Here is a 16,370-nt window from a genome sequence, read left to right as displayed (position 1 = left end):
ATGCTAGCCTTAAACCAAAACCCACTCTAACACCACCATACTTTTGTGCTCAAGTGGAATGGTAACCAATCAACAGGTTACGATTGAGTGTGTAAAACAACCATTACAAGAAGTAAGTGTTGGCCTTTGTTAAAAGCCTTTAGAAGTAGTAGAAGCAGTAATCTGAAACTTTTTTATTACCTGGTTGCAACTCCAACTTCCTTGCATGGCAGAGAATGCTTTTGTGCTTAAAGCACTCACTTTTACATTGTGTGCTAGAAGATATCTGCAGTTATCAGAGTTCTCTCTGTTGTAAGGAGCTGGTTAGCAGCTCCACTGAAAAATATCTCGCCCAACCTCAGTTTGAGTTGTCTTCTATAAATCAATTTCTTCTTTGTTTGGGTGTGTTAAGATATGGGAGGGAAGGGGTACGGTGTGAAGTTTTAAGTATCTCTGTTGAGTCCTTCTGCTGATACACATCTACCAACTTTATTACCACGTGTAAACCCCATGTATTTTGTATTCTGCACACAGTGCCTTGCTGTGGACACCAGCTTTGTTCTCTGGCGCCATTTCCCACTCAAACTACTCCCCCCACCCAATTTTATCCCGCCTAAATATTTCAGTGGATAATGTTAGAAAGTCACTGCATCCAACTTTCCTATAATATCCATATATCGTGTGAGCTACCACCTACTTGATAACCATCAAGTATGCTATATATATAATATATATATATATAACATATGGTATATACATGACTTTTTACCATAATCAGGCATGAATGCCACCTATTATTTACAAAGTACGCATCTTCTTGTGCATTTGGATGAAGCTCGATATATGATATGAAGTTGCATATATCATATATATATATGGCAATATAATATATATTTCATAAACCTTATTTTCCATAAAACAGATTATATCATAGTAAATTAAAATCCATGTAGCAATTTGGTAGGCTAGCATCCCACTCAATTATATATTACACAATGTGAGAAACCGATACTTCCTGCTGATGCATCACCTAACTTGCCATATATATATACACTCTCAAATATAAGGTATATTGCATGTATCCATATTTACATCTAAACTGTGAGTGGCCGACTTGGATTCCTTCTAGTGGAGGGTCCAGATTTTGTGGGAGAATTATTTTGTGGAGCATTAAAAATGACAATCATTTGCTACCTCAATCGACATGCTGCATAACTAAAGGTGGGAAACACGTAGCTTTGTGTTAGTGCCTCCTGAAACTTTATCAATCACTCAACATTGTCCTATATAAGCATTTTCTCAACAAATCAGTTTACATCCCAAATATATGCATACTGTTATATATATATATATATATATATAGGTATATATATACCTATATATATAACTGAATGCATATTGTTTAATGCATGAAAATTACAAGCCCTACTATATGACATTCTTCAGTAGGTCGGATGTTCATGTTCTTATCCGGCCCACTACTCATTATACAGCAGAAGTGGAAAGTCTTAACCCTTGAAGCCTACTTTAGACAAAACTAAAACTCATCAATTTACCTCTGGACTCTAAAATCTGGATTGTAGAGTGTTGCAGTGAACTTAAATCTTTTTAAGTTCAGTTGTTGTGTTCCTAATTTATAAATTAGGAATCCTCATCAATCTTCCAACATGCACATAGCGAGCATGAGCATTCCAACCAAGTTGAATTTCCAGCTTTGCACCATATTTACACAATTTTTATAACCCCACAGGTGATATTTTGGACTTGCCCATGCTAATGCATATATACTATATACTATCCATCTACAATGCCTTGCATCAACTCTATCAAGTCATTCATATGCAGTCTTAGCATGCTATTTTGCCAACATGTTCATGCCATGGAAGTACAAGCCATGTACAAAATACGCTACAAAGTCAGTTACACAAATTACACATTAAGGCCAATATTTAGATTGACCTGAATTACATAATTTTCTACAACTACAGCTCCTCGTTCACCCCCCTTGTTGGTACTTCAAACAAGATCCAACCTCATATCATAGCATCAACCTCCTTCCATCAACAGCCGAGCACTGGTGTACAATTCTGAAATTTTATGCTTGAAGGTGCAACCAGCTAATCTGCACACAATGTTAAATTCCACTATGAGTATCTCTTTACTTCCATAGGAAAGCTAACAAATATACTTAAACTTATTAAGTATAAACCTCCACCCAAAATAGGTACGAACTACATACCATGTGTGACTAAGTAGGTTATACCCATATGTATAATGTCCTAAATGTAATCTTCAGCAGTATCTCTAGCCTTTTATGCACATTATTTACTAGCTGCACCACCTTGTAACCTCAGGTCTAGGCTAACAAACTTTAAATGGGCTTCTATTTAGTGCATTATAATGATAACCCCATAGACTTGATAATTATACTAATTATCAAGTGTACGTTTTATTTTTATTCCTATTTTACATACAAATCTTCAACTACTCAACGCTCAAATGAGTTCCAATTGGGCGTGATCATAGACCTATGTACAAAAAGCCAACTTTTACATTCGCTAAATTTGTAAAACTCTTTTCACCACCAAGGGTCTAAGCTTCTATGTATAATCACCAAATTCTGCCCTCATACTTTGAATGCTTAGTGTCTTGGGACACTAGCAATGGAGGGGAAAATTGACCTCCAAGTATGAACAAACAGGCTTTGGTTTTGAACATAAGCTAAACATGTAATACATTTTGGATTAATACCGGCTGCATTGCCATGCTTGTTTCTTACCATTACATCGATTTCGACATCGATGCATTGGACGTCATGCATTGTCTGCAGATAACCCACATATATTATAGTCACAATAAGCATTTAACTTTATTGTAATTAGTTGATACTTAAACTTTATCTTATCATTTTGACTGATAAAGTTAAACCATCGGGTTGTGAAATGCATAGCATATAGTTCGATATTTTTATGCAATCCTAACAAACTCAGTACAATATGGATTACCGTCATCATCATCTGTCCCCCCATTCAGATGATACATGGTCTCGCTATCAGAGTTATCGTTGGCACTTGTGTCCTCCATTCCCATGTCTTCACGAATTGGGCTATGGTCAATGAAGACATCATCGTCAACTGGTTGTGACGGTTGAAGACGCGAGAGGTGTTCTACGTCTACGGGCAAATTCTCTTCATCGACTCGGTTCAAGGGATCAAAGATGGCTTCATCGACATCTTGGATAGGGGGATAGTTGGAGTGAATATTGTGCTCCTTGTCTTTAAAATCACCCCCTGATGAATCATCATCATCTGGGGCCACAATTACAGGAGGAATGTTGTAAACATTCCTACTTGTAACCTTTTGGACTACCTGTCAACTTCCACCCAAAATCAGATTAGGCAAATAAAAGACTTGCGTCGCTTGGCTTGCAAGGGCGAACGACTCATCTTTTTACCATTGCCTACCAGTATTCACTAAAGTTAGATGGTCCCTTACACGTATCCCCCTTCTCGAGTCCCCAACATCATACCAAGTGCATTGAAATAGATAAACCTTACGCCAACCCATGTAGCGTATTTCTATAATATCATGCAACAAACCGTAGAAGTCAACTGGGGACTCCTGATGCTCGCCATGAACAACAACCCCACAGTTTTGTGTGCGCCGATGCCTTTCATACTCTTGAGTATGAAATCGAACACCATTCATGATGCATCCAGCATAAGACATTACACACGGATCTGGACCACATGCTAATGCATATATCTCATCGGTTACCTCAGTTGGGCTAACTGCACGCAGCTCTCGAATCTACCACAGAAAAGAGTCGAAGTTTATCAGATTATTATTGTAATAGACAATAATTTTTAAGTTCATTTACTGCCACGAAATGTATTAGGAATATATGTCTTATCTTACGCGTGATCTAAACCACAATGGAAACTGACTCTGGTGCCTACGGTCGATGTTATCAGGGTCTAGGGCTGAGCAAAAATCTGAAAATCCGACTCCGCTCCGGCTCCGACAAGTCGTAGTCGGAGTCGGAGTTTTTTCTCGAGAAAAGTCGGAGTCGGAGTCCAGTTGGATCCGACTCCGCTCCGACTCCGACTCCTCCCCCTCCAACTCCGACTTCGACTCCCTATTCCGACTCCGACTCCGACTCCGCATCCGACTCCGCTCCGCTAGTGTACATGTTTTGTAAAAAATATGTGTTTTTCTATATAGTAATCATATAAATATAAATATAGTAACATCATTAGTTAAATCCAATAATATACTAGCAATTAGCACTAGTTATTAGTTATAAACTTATAGTAAATAAGTTAATAAATATTATTAATTTACTATATACTAATAGACTAATAGTATTAGACTATTAGTATATAGTAAATTACTAATATATATAATAGTATACTATTAGTTGTATATATTAAATTAATATCTTTAAGTTATTATCTATTAGTAATTTAGTACTAGTGTAGTGTTATCACATATTATTAGTTACTAATTATTACATCTAGACTATCTAGTTATAAGTTATTAGACTATAGTAAATAAGTTAATAAATATTACTATATATTAAAGACTAATAGTATTAGTAGTAGTTTATTACTAATATAATATATATATATATATAATAGTATACTATTAGTTAATATATATTAAATTAATATCTTCTAAGTTATTATCTATTAGTACTAGTGTAACTAGTGTTATTACATATAATTAGTTACTAGTTATTACATCTAGTTATTACATATTTGTTATAGACCATTCACTATAGTAAATAAGTTAATAAATATTACTAATTTACTATATATTAATAGACCAATAGTATTAGTATTAGTGCATTACTAATATATAATATATTTATTAGTATACTATTAGTTATATGTATATTAAATTAGTATCTTTAAGTTATTATCTATCAGTACTAGTGTAACTAGTGTTATTAGATATTATTAGTTACTTTTTTTCGAAAGGGATATTATTAGTTACTAATTATTACATCTAGACTATCTAGTTATTAGACCATAGTAAATAAGTTAATAAATATTACTAATTTACTATATATTAATAGACTAATAGTATTAGTATTAGTATATTACTAATATATAATATATTTATTAGTATACATTTTTACTAACTTAAATATATTTTTACTAACTTAAATATATTTTTACTAACTTATTAATTTATTTTTACTAACTTATTAATTTGTATTTGTAATATTTTTTTTCCCAATTTTTTAAAAGTGAAAAGTGGAAAACCCTAATGGGTTAGGCTGAAACGCCCCCCCCCCCCCGATTCCCTCCCCTCCCCCTTCAGTGTTTAGTGCCTTCACAGCTTCACTGAAAGTCTGAACGTCTGAGACTCTGAATCATTTTCTTCCTCAGTGCCTCACCTCTCATTTGAACCCGTGCCGTGCCGTCGCCCCTCCGACCTCCGTCACTCCTCTGAAAGCCCATTCTTTGCAAAACCGAGGTGCCTCTCTCTCTCTCTTTCTCTCTCTATAATTTGTATATCTTAACTATTTTTGCATTATTTTTGTTCATTTTCTTGATAGTTGTGGATATTAGGTTTGTTTGTGTGCTGGAATCGTTGGAAAGTTGTGGATTTTAGGATTGTTGTGTGCTATTTATGAAAGGCCATGGGTTTTCTTCATGAGAGATGGATGGGGGTCATGGGTTTAAGTGTACAAATGGTTTAGAATTTATTGAAGTATGGAATTTGTTGGAATTTGTTGTTAGGATCTACTATGAAATACACTAAATGTTGTTAGGATCAATCTCCTTCAGTAGCCCTTGATGATCTGAAATGCTATTACTTGTTTTTTCCCATTCCTCTAGTAAGCACTAAGCAGATTCGCAGAAGCTTTTAACCCAGTAAGCACTGAGTTCGCTCGAGCTCAGTGTCGAGCGAGGGTCAAGCGGCACACTCTGCCTGAATTCGCTCGAGCGAAGTGTCGAGCGATGGTCGAGCGGCACACTCTACCTGAATTCGCTCGAGCTCAGTGTCGAGCGAGGGTCGAGCGGCACACTCTGCCTGAATTCGCTCGAGCGAAGTGTCGAGCGAGGGTCGAACGGCACACTCTGCCTGAATTCGCTCAAGCGAAGTGTCGAGCGAGGGTCGAGCGATGCAACCACATTTATAGATTCATAGGACATTTTTTCTCATTACTACTATATATGTATATCATATAAGTTACTTGAGTAATCTTTACATTAGTTCATGAATTTATTTTCTTTATGTTTATCTTATTTGTTGTGTTCTACAGTTCTAGTTATTAAATAATGGATATGGAAGGCACAAACACTCCTACATCCACAGGTGCATCTTGTCCTGGCATTCCAGCCCCAGAACAACCGATTGATATTCCCATTCCAATAGTTGATGAGTCTAGCGGACCAATAGGCTCTTCAGTAGGTACTCCTAGTGCCTTTCATTCTACCCCTCGCCCTCCACCTGGTAGTAGAAATATTAAGAATAGGTCTGAGGTATGGTCCCACTTCACAAGAGTGCCCGATTGTGATCCCGAAGAGCCTATAGCTACTTGTAATCATTGTCATAGGCAATGGAAATGCCATCCCAAAAGGCAAGGCACTTCGGCCATGAAAACACACATCCAACTTTGCCCCAAAAACCGTAAGAGTAAATTGGATAAGAGTCAAACATTCTTGGTCCCGGAAGCAAGAAGTGAAGGAGGGGAAGGGGAGAAGACCTTAGGGATGGCCAAATATAATGAGAAAAAAATCCGAGCTGCCCTTGCTAGGATGGTGATAGTGGATGAGCTACCATTTAGATGTGTTGAGGGGGAAGGGTTTCGGGAATTTGTTAAAGCCCTTGATCCAAGGTTTCCTATTCCTTCTCGATTTACCGTAATGCGTGACTGCATGAGGGTATTCTTGAGAGAGAAGGATAGCTTGAAGAAAATGTTTTTGACCACCAAACAAAGAGTATGCCTAACTACCGACACTTGGACTTCTATCCAAAATATTAATTACATGTGTGTGACTGCTCACTTCATTGATAATAATTGGAAGTTGCATAAGCAGATCATTTCATTTGTTCGGATTAGCGACCATAAGGGGGCAACGATTGGGAGGGAGTTGGAGGAGTGTATGCTTGATTGGGGCATTGACAAAATCCTCACAATTACAGTGGATAATGCTACCTCTAACGACTCTGCTATTGATTGGTTGAGAACAAGGGAAATAGGAAGTGCGGATTGTATAGCAAATCACGAGTTTATTCACATGAGGTGTACGACACACATCTTAAACCTTATTGTGAGTGAAGGTTTGAAAGATGTTGATGACTCAATTGTAAGGGTCTGAAATTTGATTAAGTATGTGAAGTCTTCTCCCCAAAGACTTGCCACTTTCAAGTCTTGTGTTGATAGATCAAAAGTTCAATGCTCTAGTTTTTTGACTCTTGACGTGCCTACTAGATGGAATTCGACTTTTCTTATGTTGGATGTGGCTGAGAAGTATCAAAAAGCCTTCCAACTTTTGCTTGATGAAGATCCTTACTCACGAGTTTATTTGTCTGAGGATGGACATGGGAGAAAGGGTCTAGGAGCTCCTGGGCCGGATGATTGGGAGACCATAAGAAACTTTTCAAAGTTTCTTCAAATATTTTATGGTGTTACATTGCGCATTTCTGGTACACTATATGTCACATCAAATAATTATGTCCAGGAGCTTATTGCCATTCATAAACACTTGAATAATTTTTGTGATAATAGTAATCGACGTTTGAGTTCAATGGCTTTTAGAATGAAGACAAAGTATAATAAATATTGGGGTGATCTTGAAAAAATAAATCGGTTGTTGTTTATTGCTGCTATTCTTGATCCGCGGTTCAAATTGGTTACTCAAGCATATTGGTTCAAGAAAACATTGGGTGAGGCGAAGGGTGAGGAATTTGTTGCACTTCTCAAGAGGGATATGGAATATTTGTATGAGGCATATGTAGAGTTTGGTGGTGGGTGCGTAACTGGTGCTAACAAAACTCAAAGCGGTGAAGCTAGTGCATCAATGGGGAGTAGTAGTACAGTTACAGACTATGATCCCTTGGATTTTTTGAGGGAGTTCCATAAAGAGCATACAACATCTTTGATGGATTGTAAGTCAGAGTTAGAGCGGTATTTGTTGGAGAATATTGAGATTCCTACGGGGAGTTTCGATATTTTAATTTGGTGGAAAGTCAACTCTACCAAGTATCCAGTTCTTGCTCTAATGGCAAGAGATATCTTGGTCATTCCTATCACCACCGTTGCATCTGAGTCAGCATTTAGCACAGGAGGCCGTGTCCTGGATCCGTTTAGGAGCTCTTTGGCTCCTAGAACTGTAGAAGCTCTCGTGTGCTCGCAAAATTGGTTGAAGTCTACTCCCATATGCTTGAGTCAAAATTATTCTGAAGCCATTGATGATGCAGAGAGTTATAAGCTAGACTCAGGTAATGTATTTAGAGATTTTTTTTAAGTTGTTATATGAGTTGATTTTAACATTTTGTAATACTAATTTCCTATACTTTAACATCTTAATGCAGAATTAGCCAATTCTATGGCCAGTATACTCCGTGAAGAGGATTGACAATCTTGTTTCTGGTATCTTATTTCAATTTTGCTTTCTTTATTTTTATAAATTTATATGATATCTTATTTCTTTACTAATTTTTTTTTTCAGGCACAAGTCGAAAAATTACATTTTTTGGACCTTTGGTTATGTATTTTTAATTTTAGGTTGTAATTTTGGACTTTTGGTTATGTATTTTTAATTTTAAGTTTTAATTTTGGTTATGTATTTTTTAATTAACATTTTGTAATTTTGGTTATGTAATTTTAATGTGTGTATTTAGTTTTAATTTAGTTTTTAATTTTGGTTGCACATTTGAATTTAGTTTTATTTTTTATAGTGATAGATTTTGAATTTAGTTTTATTTTCTAATGTGATGATTTTGGTTAGATAAATTAGAAATCTCAAATTATATTTTTAAAAAAAATTGATATAGAAGCCCAAATCCGATTAGAGTTGCAAATTGTAAAATTGAAATGTTAATTGGGTTAAAGAAAAAAGTCTAAAAAAAGGCCCAATAAAAAAGCCCAACAAAAAGCCCAACTCCGACTCCGCTCCGACAAGTCGGAGTCGGAGTCGGAGCGGAGTCGGGGTCGGAGGTCGGATTCGGCCTCCGACAAAGTCGGAGTCGGAGTCGGAGGAGGCCAAATCCGACTCCGGTTCAATCGGTGCTCAGCCCTATCAGGGTCCTCTTCTTTCATCTTATTATAGTGCTCCCTGCTAATACAAGGTAATGGTTACAAGGCATGGGCAGATTATATATAAATAAATGCTGAACTTAACAATTTGAGCATGATGTACTTACTCAATGTATTGATCAACCTCTAGGCAATTATTAAGTACATACCATCGGGCCTTGACCATTAGTGAGTAGGCTAATATGTGCGAGTGTGGTGTCCCCAATGGTCTAACCTTTTGTGAGAAAATAGATAAACTTTTCGCATTTTCCATCTCAACTGAACCAATAAGTACATCACTATTGCGTTTGTCCCGATTATATTTCGTTTCTATATCGTGGAGGTACATTGAGCAAAAGGTTAGGCACTCGAGATGCAAATATGCCTCAGCAATTGAGCCTTGAACTTCCCTAGATACCTCTCAAAGGGATATATCCATTTGTATTGCACAGGTCCTGCTAGTAGAGCCTCCTTTAGCAAGTGAATAGAAAGGTGCAGCATTATATCAAAAAAAGCTGGAGGGAATATCATTTCTAGTTTGCATAGAATGATGGGAATATTAGCTTTAAGATAATCCAATACTGTTATGTTCAAAGTCCGGGAATATAACTCTTTGAGGAACCCACTCAACTCTATCAATGCTTGACGCACATTGGCCCATAAGAACCCACCAATCACAACCGGCAGCAGTGCTTGCAAAAAGACATGACAGTCTTGGCTCTTCATTCCACTGATCTTTCCTTCACTAGCATTTACACACTGGCCAATATTCGAGGTAAACCCATCAGGGAATTTAACTTTTGACAACCATGCACAAAAAGCCTTTCGCTCATTTCCATTTAACATATAGCAACCAAGGCCCATAGTTACACGATCGCCCTCATGTTGTAAGTGCAACTCTTTCCTTATTCCAAGGTTTGCCAAATCCCTACGTGCATTGGCAGAGTCCTTAGTTTTCCCTTCAATATTCAATAATGTTCCCAAGACATTATCGCATATGTTTTTCTCAATATGCATAACATCCAGGTTATGTCTCAAACCCAAGGATAACCAATAGGGAAGTTCAAAAAATATAGATTTTTTTGTCCAATTTAGCTGATTGGGCGTTCGTTTCCTCTTCGAAGTAGATTTACTAAACTCAACATGTGACAAAAGACTTAGTTGTTCAAGCAATTCCTCTCCATCAACTTTTGATGGTTGGATTCTGTGCTCTTCAAACCCATTAAAAGCATTTTTTTTGCGTCTCCATGTGTGCCCTACGGGCAACCATCGTCGATGACCCATGTAGCAATGTTTGCAGCCATATATCAACCATTGTGAATTTGTGTCAGCTGTACAATATGGACATGCCATCTTGCCTTTTGTACTCAACCCGGAAAGATTGGCGTATGCAAGGAAGTCATTGATAGTCCAAAGTAGAGCTGCATGCATTGTAAAGTTTTGCCCACTGTACGCATCATAGGTACGAACACCCTCTTCCCATAACTCCTTCAACTCATCGATCAGAGGACGCAAGAACACATCAATATCATTACCTGGTGACTTAGGCCCAGGGATTAGCAACGACAACATGGTGTATGGACCATGGGGGCAAGTTGTAAGGTACAAGCAGTACGGGCCAAATGTTGTATGGTCTACTCATGTTATTGAAAGGATTAAACCCATCACTGGCCAAACCAAGTCTAACATTCCAAGGATCTTGGGAAAACATATGATGTTTGATATCAAAGTCCTTCCAAACCCTAGAATCTGATGGATGTCGTATGCATGTCGGATCGTCAACACGTCCATCTACATGCCATCTCATGGCCTGGGCTGTCTTCTTTGACATATATAGCCTCTGCAACTGTGGCTTCAGCGGAAAATATCGAAGAACTTTTTTCGGTATCCTTTGAGTGGAACTTGTGCTTTGCTCCCACCTAGATGCTTGACATTAGGGCATTCATTGTAGGTGGCATTTTCCTTCCAAAACAAAGCACAATCATTTGGGCACACATGTATCTTTTCGTAACTAAACCCTAAGCCACGCTCCAAGCGACGAGCATCAGCATATGAATCAGGGATACAGCTTCCAGAAATGCCTCTTGCAAAAACTTTATGACCATATCGAAGGACTTCACGGTCCAACTACCAATGCTCTTGATGTGAAGCAACTTGACGATGAATGACAACTTCGAGAACTGCTTACATGAAGGATAAAGTGGACGTCGTGCATCAGCGACCAACTCCTCGAAAGTAAAGTTTGTTTGAGTATTAGAGGTGGATGGTTGATCATCCACGTTTACATCTTCGTCCCTTTGCCAGTGACTTCCCATATATGAGCCATGACAAATGTCATCTAACATGTCATCCAGATCATCTGGATATTCACTGAAATCGAAGGTGTCATCTTCTTCTTCATCAGACAAAGGAGTGGAAAGGAAATGATCATCTTCTCCATGGAATATCCAGCATTGATAAGTTGGATCAAACCCTCTAAAGAACAAATGTTCTTCGACAGTACGAATGGAGTGGAAGGCTCTATTCCAACATCTTCTACATGGACACCTAATCTGATCAGTGGTTGGAGTGTGTGCTACGGCCATAGCGAGGATTGTCTAACACATTCTTCATACTCACGGGAATGCAATCTATCATCAATATGCATCCAAGCCTTATCCATCTTATGCAACTGACCAGGTAGTAGAAAAGAGTTTGTTAGGCGCATTGAAAATTATAGTGGAATAACTAGGTTACGAGACATATTATAGTTACATCTCTTTACGCTGAGACTAGTAACCTTTTTGGCACACAACAAGTTGGGCGGAAATATCCAACATTAACCACGCTACTAGACATCATCAATTTTTAGTATAAGGTCACAGAACAAAGAGCCTAATCATGTCGAAACGAGTAGGCCGGTATTGCATGAAGGGAAGGGAACATGGGAAGAACAAGATACCGTAGAACAATAGTCAGGTCTAACACTGCATGAAGTAAATTTTAAATAAGTATAATGCCTCGTGCTGGAATTTTGAGGATAAAAGACTTCCAATTTATTAAAAATTTTGGGTTGGTAGGTCAAAGTGCAAGTATATTCTTATGGGTTACGAGGATGAAATAGACTACATCATTTACATGTTAGAAAGTCCCTTGGTGTAAATGTTTACTTCCATGCAATTTGACTGGGTTACAAAGCTGTAACACATAGCGATGGATTTTTACAAGGTTGGTGAACCATCCTCAGATATATTATATTCAGCAGAGGAACAAGATCAACACAAATGCATGACTAGTGAATATATTTTGACGTGATAACTATGGGCACGATAGGAGAATCATCGATAGGAATTTGGAATTATATATATTAGTCCTAGTCATTATTATACTAATGACTGATTTTTGTGTGTCTAGTAAAACCACAGATTGAATATGTGTATGATAATGAGAAAACCATACACATAGGCCAGTAAAATTAATGAGTAAGATTTAGGAAGAAATCCTAAATGGCTAACCTGGTTAAACCATCTAGTTTAACCAATATTCAGTTATACAGGAGGGCAGGAAATGATAGTAAAGATATGTCCTCCAACTAGATGTCTTCAAATCCACTGGTCTAAAAAATTAAACGATGGCTCTGAAAAATCAAGTCAAGCCAAGAAGAGCACAACAAAGAAACATAATACATAATATAACATATGTAACACAAATAAGTTTCATGAAAAAATGCAATGCCAAAGAAGCCCCTCATCCAAAACCTCAAAAGAAAACAGTTTAAACATCCTGTACGTGTTACAACAGGATGTTATAATATATATATAATTGCTTAATTATATATATATATATATATATATATATATATTATGATTTAAAATAGCTACACATGGAACAAGGAACAAAACAGTTAAACAGTTAGGCTGAATTAACAAAACTGATGGGTATAAAATCACTCAAAATAAGATATAAGTATGTAAGCACAAACAGATATGAGCAAAGAAGCAATAAGTTTTGTGTGGTGGTTATATTATATAGTTTCAAAATGTACAAATGATAGAAAAGGCATACCATATCATATGCCTAGATATATGACATGGTTTAGTAATCTTGTTTACTCCATTTTTTGAGCACTGGTGTGAAATATACAGGTCGTTGCAGTAGGAAGGCCATTGAAAATTATCCCTCAAAATGATAACATAAAACAGATAACTAAAGATAAGAATGATTACCTTTCGCCCAATAGTAAATTGAATACCTCTCCACAGCAGAAAGATGAATACAATATGAAACCAATATACATGAGAATTATTTCTTTTGGGATTTTCAAGATAAGATAAACATACAGCACAGAAATCATTCGGCCATGGACAGGTAAAAATGTTGCTTAAACCAGCTCGATATGATCATCATGATAGTAAAAACCTAGAAGATTGGCCATATAAATGCCGAAAGATAAGGATATTGAAACTTGTTTGGCTACAAGTGGTTGTCATCTTGTGCAAGTAATCTTGGATGCACCCAGCGGTGGTTTAAGGTCGACAAAATCCTGCTGCATGTTGTTGTGGTTTGGATTTTAGGACCTTATTTTATTTATATATATATATATGGCACATATCTCAGTACAACTCTGTTGGATAACAAATTTGAATTTGTTGCTAGTAATTTTAAGAGACCCTAATTATGATATTGACTGTCATGTTCTTTATAAAATATAAAACGAATATATCTACAACGATGTCTTATTGAAAGTATCATGAGTTTAAGTCGGTCGTAAATTGTCATTTGTCTATAATATCAATAGAAAATGAGTCATGTTGAAATTCAGAATTAACATTTATGAATTTTGGTAAGGTAGAATGTCTACTGGATTTTAAGCCACTTGCTTTACCGTGTGTGTCACGCTAGCATGTATATATATGGTGGCATGCATCATATCCCAAATCACCACCTTGCCCAAACTTGTAAAATTTGGAATGTTCATATAAAGCCTAATTTCTAGGGTTTTGACCATTGGCTAAAGTGCGGAAAAAGAGTGTAGAGATGCTTTTGACCCATATATATGTTATCCTCGGCCAAGAAATCATTGGATGGTTTTTCTATTCTTTTCCTTTTTAGGAGATTTGAGAAGCTTTTTATACTGGCAGTTTTATAGTTGCAGCCACGCAGGGTTAGACAAAGTCTTGTGCAATCTTTTGATTTTTGGAAACAAAATACAATAAAGATTGCACCGAAACTAAACACAATATTAATTAATACATGAATCGAGGTTGGGAAATTACAACAAAAGTGCCATACACTATGAGCAGACAGTACGGCAGCAGACCAACAAATAATTGCATATTTCAATAAATCACTAAATAAGTGTAATTTTATATTTTGATTGATGGAGTCTTATAATACCAATTCGGGCCACATTTAGAAAAGATCATCCCCTACACTTAAGCTCAAAGGACATGTTTTTTTTTAAACCTACAGTTTACCCACCAGTAGCTGATTATTTGCAATATATCCATCCTAGTAATTTATCATGTTGGAATTTATAAACACTATCATTCTTCCATCACAGGACAAATTACATTACACAAATTTAAAGCAAAAGAAAAAAATTGCAAAATGCCAGAAACGGTAAGCATGCATATATATATATATAAAATTTATTTTACACAATCATACCACTTCATAGAGAAAGAAAACGAAGGGAGACTGGAAAAGGCTTACAGTGGCAAACGAGGCTCCGAGAGACGTACACACTGCGGCCTGATGAACTGGGTTCTGGAGGCTAGGGCAAATCGTGGGAGAATTTCATGGAAATGGTTGAGTCGGTGAGCTTCAGGGTGGTTGGGGCTTCTGGGGATCCAATGAGCAGCGAAGATGGTGAGCTACGGCATTCACGAAAGGAGGCCAAATGGTGACATTTGCTTATTGCGAGTTTGGGGGAGGGGGCTGGGGAAGGGGGTAAACGGCTGGGTAAGAAACGAAAGAAGAAAGGCAAAAAAAAAAAAAAAAAAAAAAGAGAGGATCAGAATCGCGTGTAAAGTCGATTTTATTAATTACTTTTTGCGGCAACATCAACTCGTGGGAAAAGCTTAACACAACTCGTGGCAAATAACATGTACTCACGGGTTCATGTGCCTATCATCACGTGCAAAATAGCGATGATCTTTATCTGGTGGAAAAACACTAAATTTTGACGTTAAAAGTTTTAAGCCACGAAAAATATTAATTATTGGATTCTTTTTCCCGTTACAAGAAAATGGTGGCATTAAATGATGCAATTCATGGGAAAAAATATTATTGTCAGTAAACTATTTGTCACCACTGTGATCTCATGGTACATGACATGTTTCGCTCCCACGGATTACTCTAGTGACAATACCAGACTGATTGCCATGATATTGTGTCGTGGAACAAGAACTCGTGGCAAAAACCAGCTTTTGTTGTAGTGTTGGGACTACCACAGTGAGATTTGATTACAACTCTCAATAAGTTAACAAAAAACTTCCACACAAGCTAATGATGCATGGATGATAGTAAAAACATGAATGCATAATCAAATTCATAAGTGATTAAAGCATAACCTGACGTACAACATAGCATAACTGACATAACTTAGATTGAAATTTGAACTGAACTTGAGTTGACATGAACTTGATCTGAAACTTGACTTAACATGAACTTGTTCTGAAACTTGACTTAACATAAACGTGATCTGAAACTTATTCATTAACTGCTTAAATATATACTCCACAGTTGTTGTGGCCCTATGTATTCTACATGTCACAATTGCTGTGTCTCACGTAGTGTATGCATCACAATTGCTGTGACCCCATACATAAGTAATCAAAGCATAATTTGACAACTTGAGATATGGTTATATTGTAACATGACTTAAACATGTATCACACAACATTTCATAACATGATATCACATGTAACGAAAACATAATTAACATGACATACTTACAACAGTGAACATGACATGACATACATGTAATAAATGACATATTTAACATTATGTACTTGCAATATATGACAGACTATCTTGTGTAACAGATGAAACTCATGACAGAATAAATTCTGTGTAACAGAAAAATATGTGATAACTTGACATGGCATGACATATATGATAACACACATACATATACTGTAGTTCCTTTACT

This window comes from Carya illinoinensis, chromosome 6 (genome assembly GCF_018687715.1).
Source record: "Carya illinoinensis cultivar Pawnee chromosome 6, C.illinoinensisPawnee_v1, whole genome shotgun sequence".
Lineage (NCBI taxonomy): Eukaryota > Viridiplantae > Streptophyta > Magnoliopsida > Fagales > Juglandaceae > Carya > Carya illinoinensis.
The sequence above is the reverse complement of the archived record's forward strand: the minus strand, read 5'-3'. Positions refer to the sequence as shown.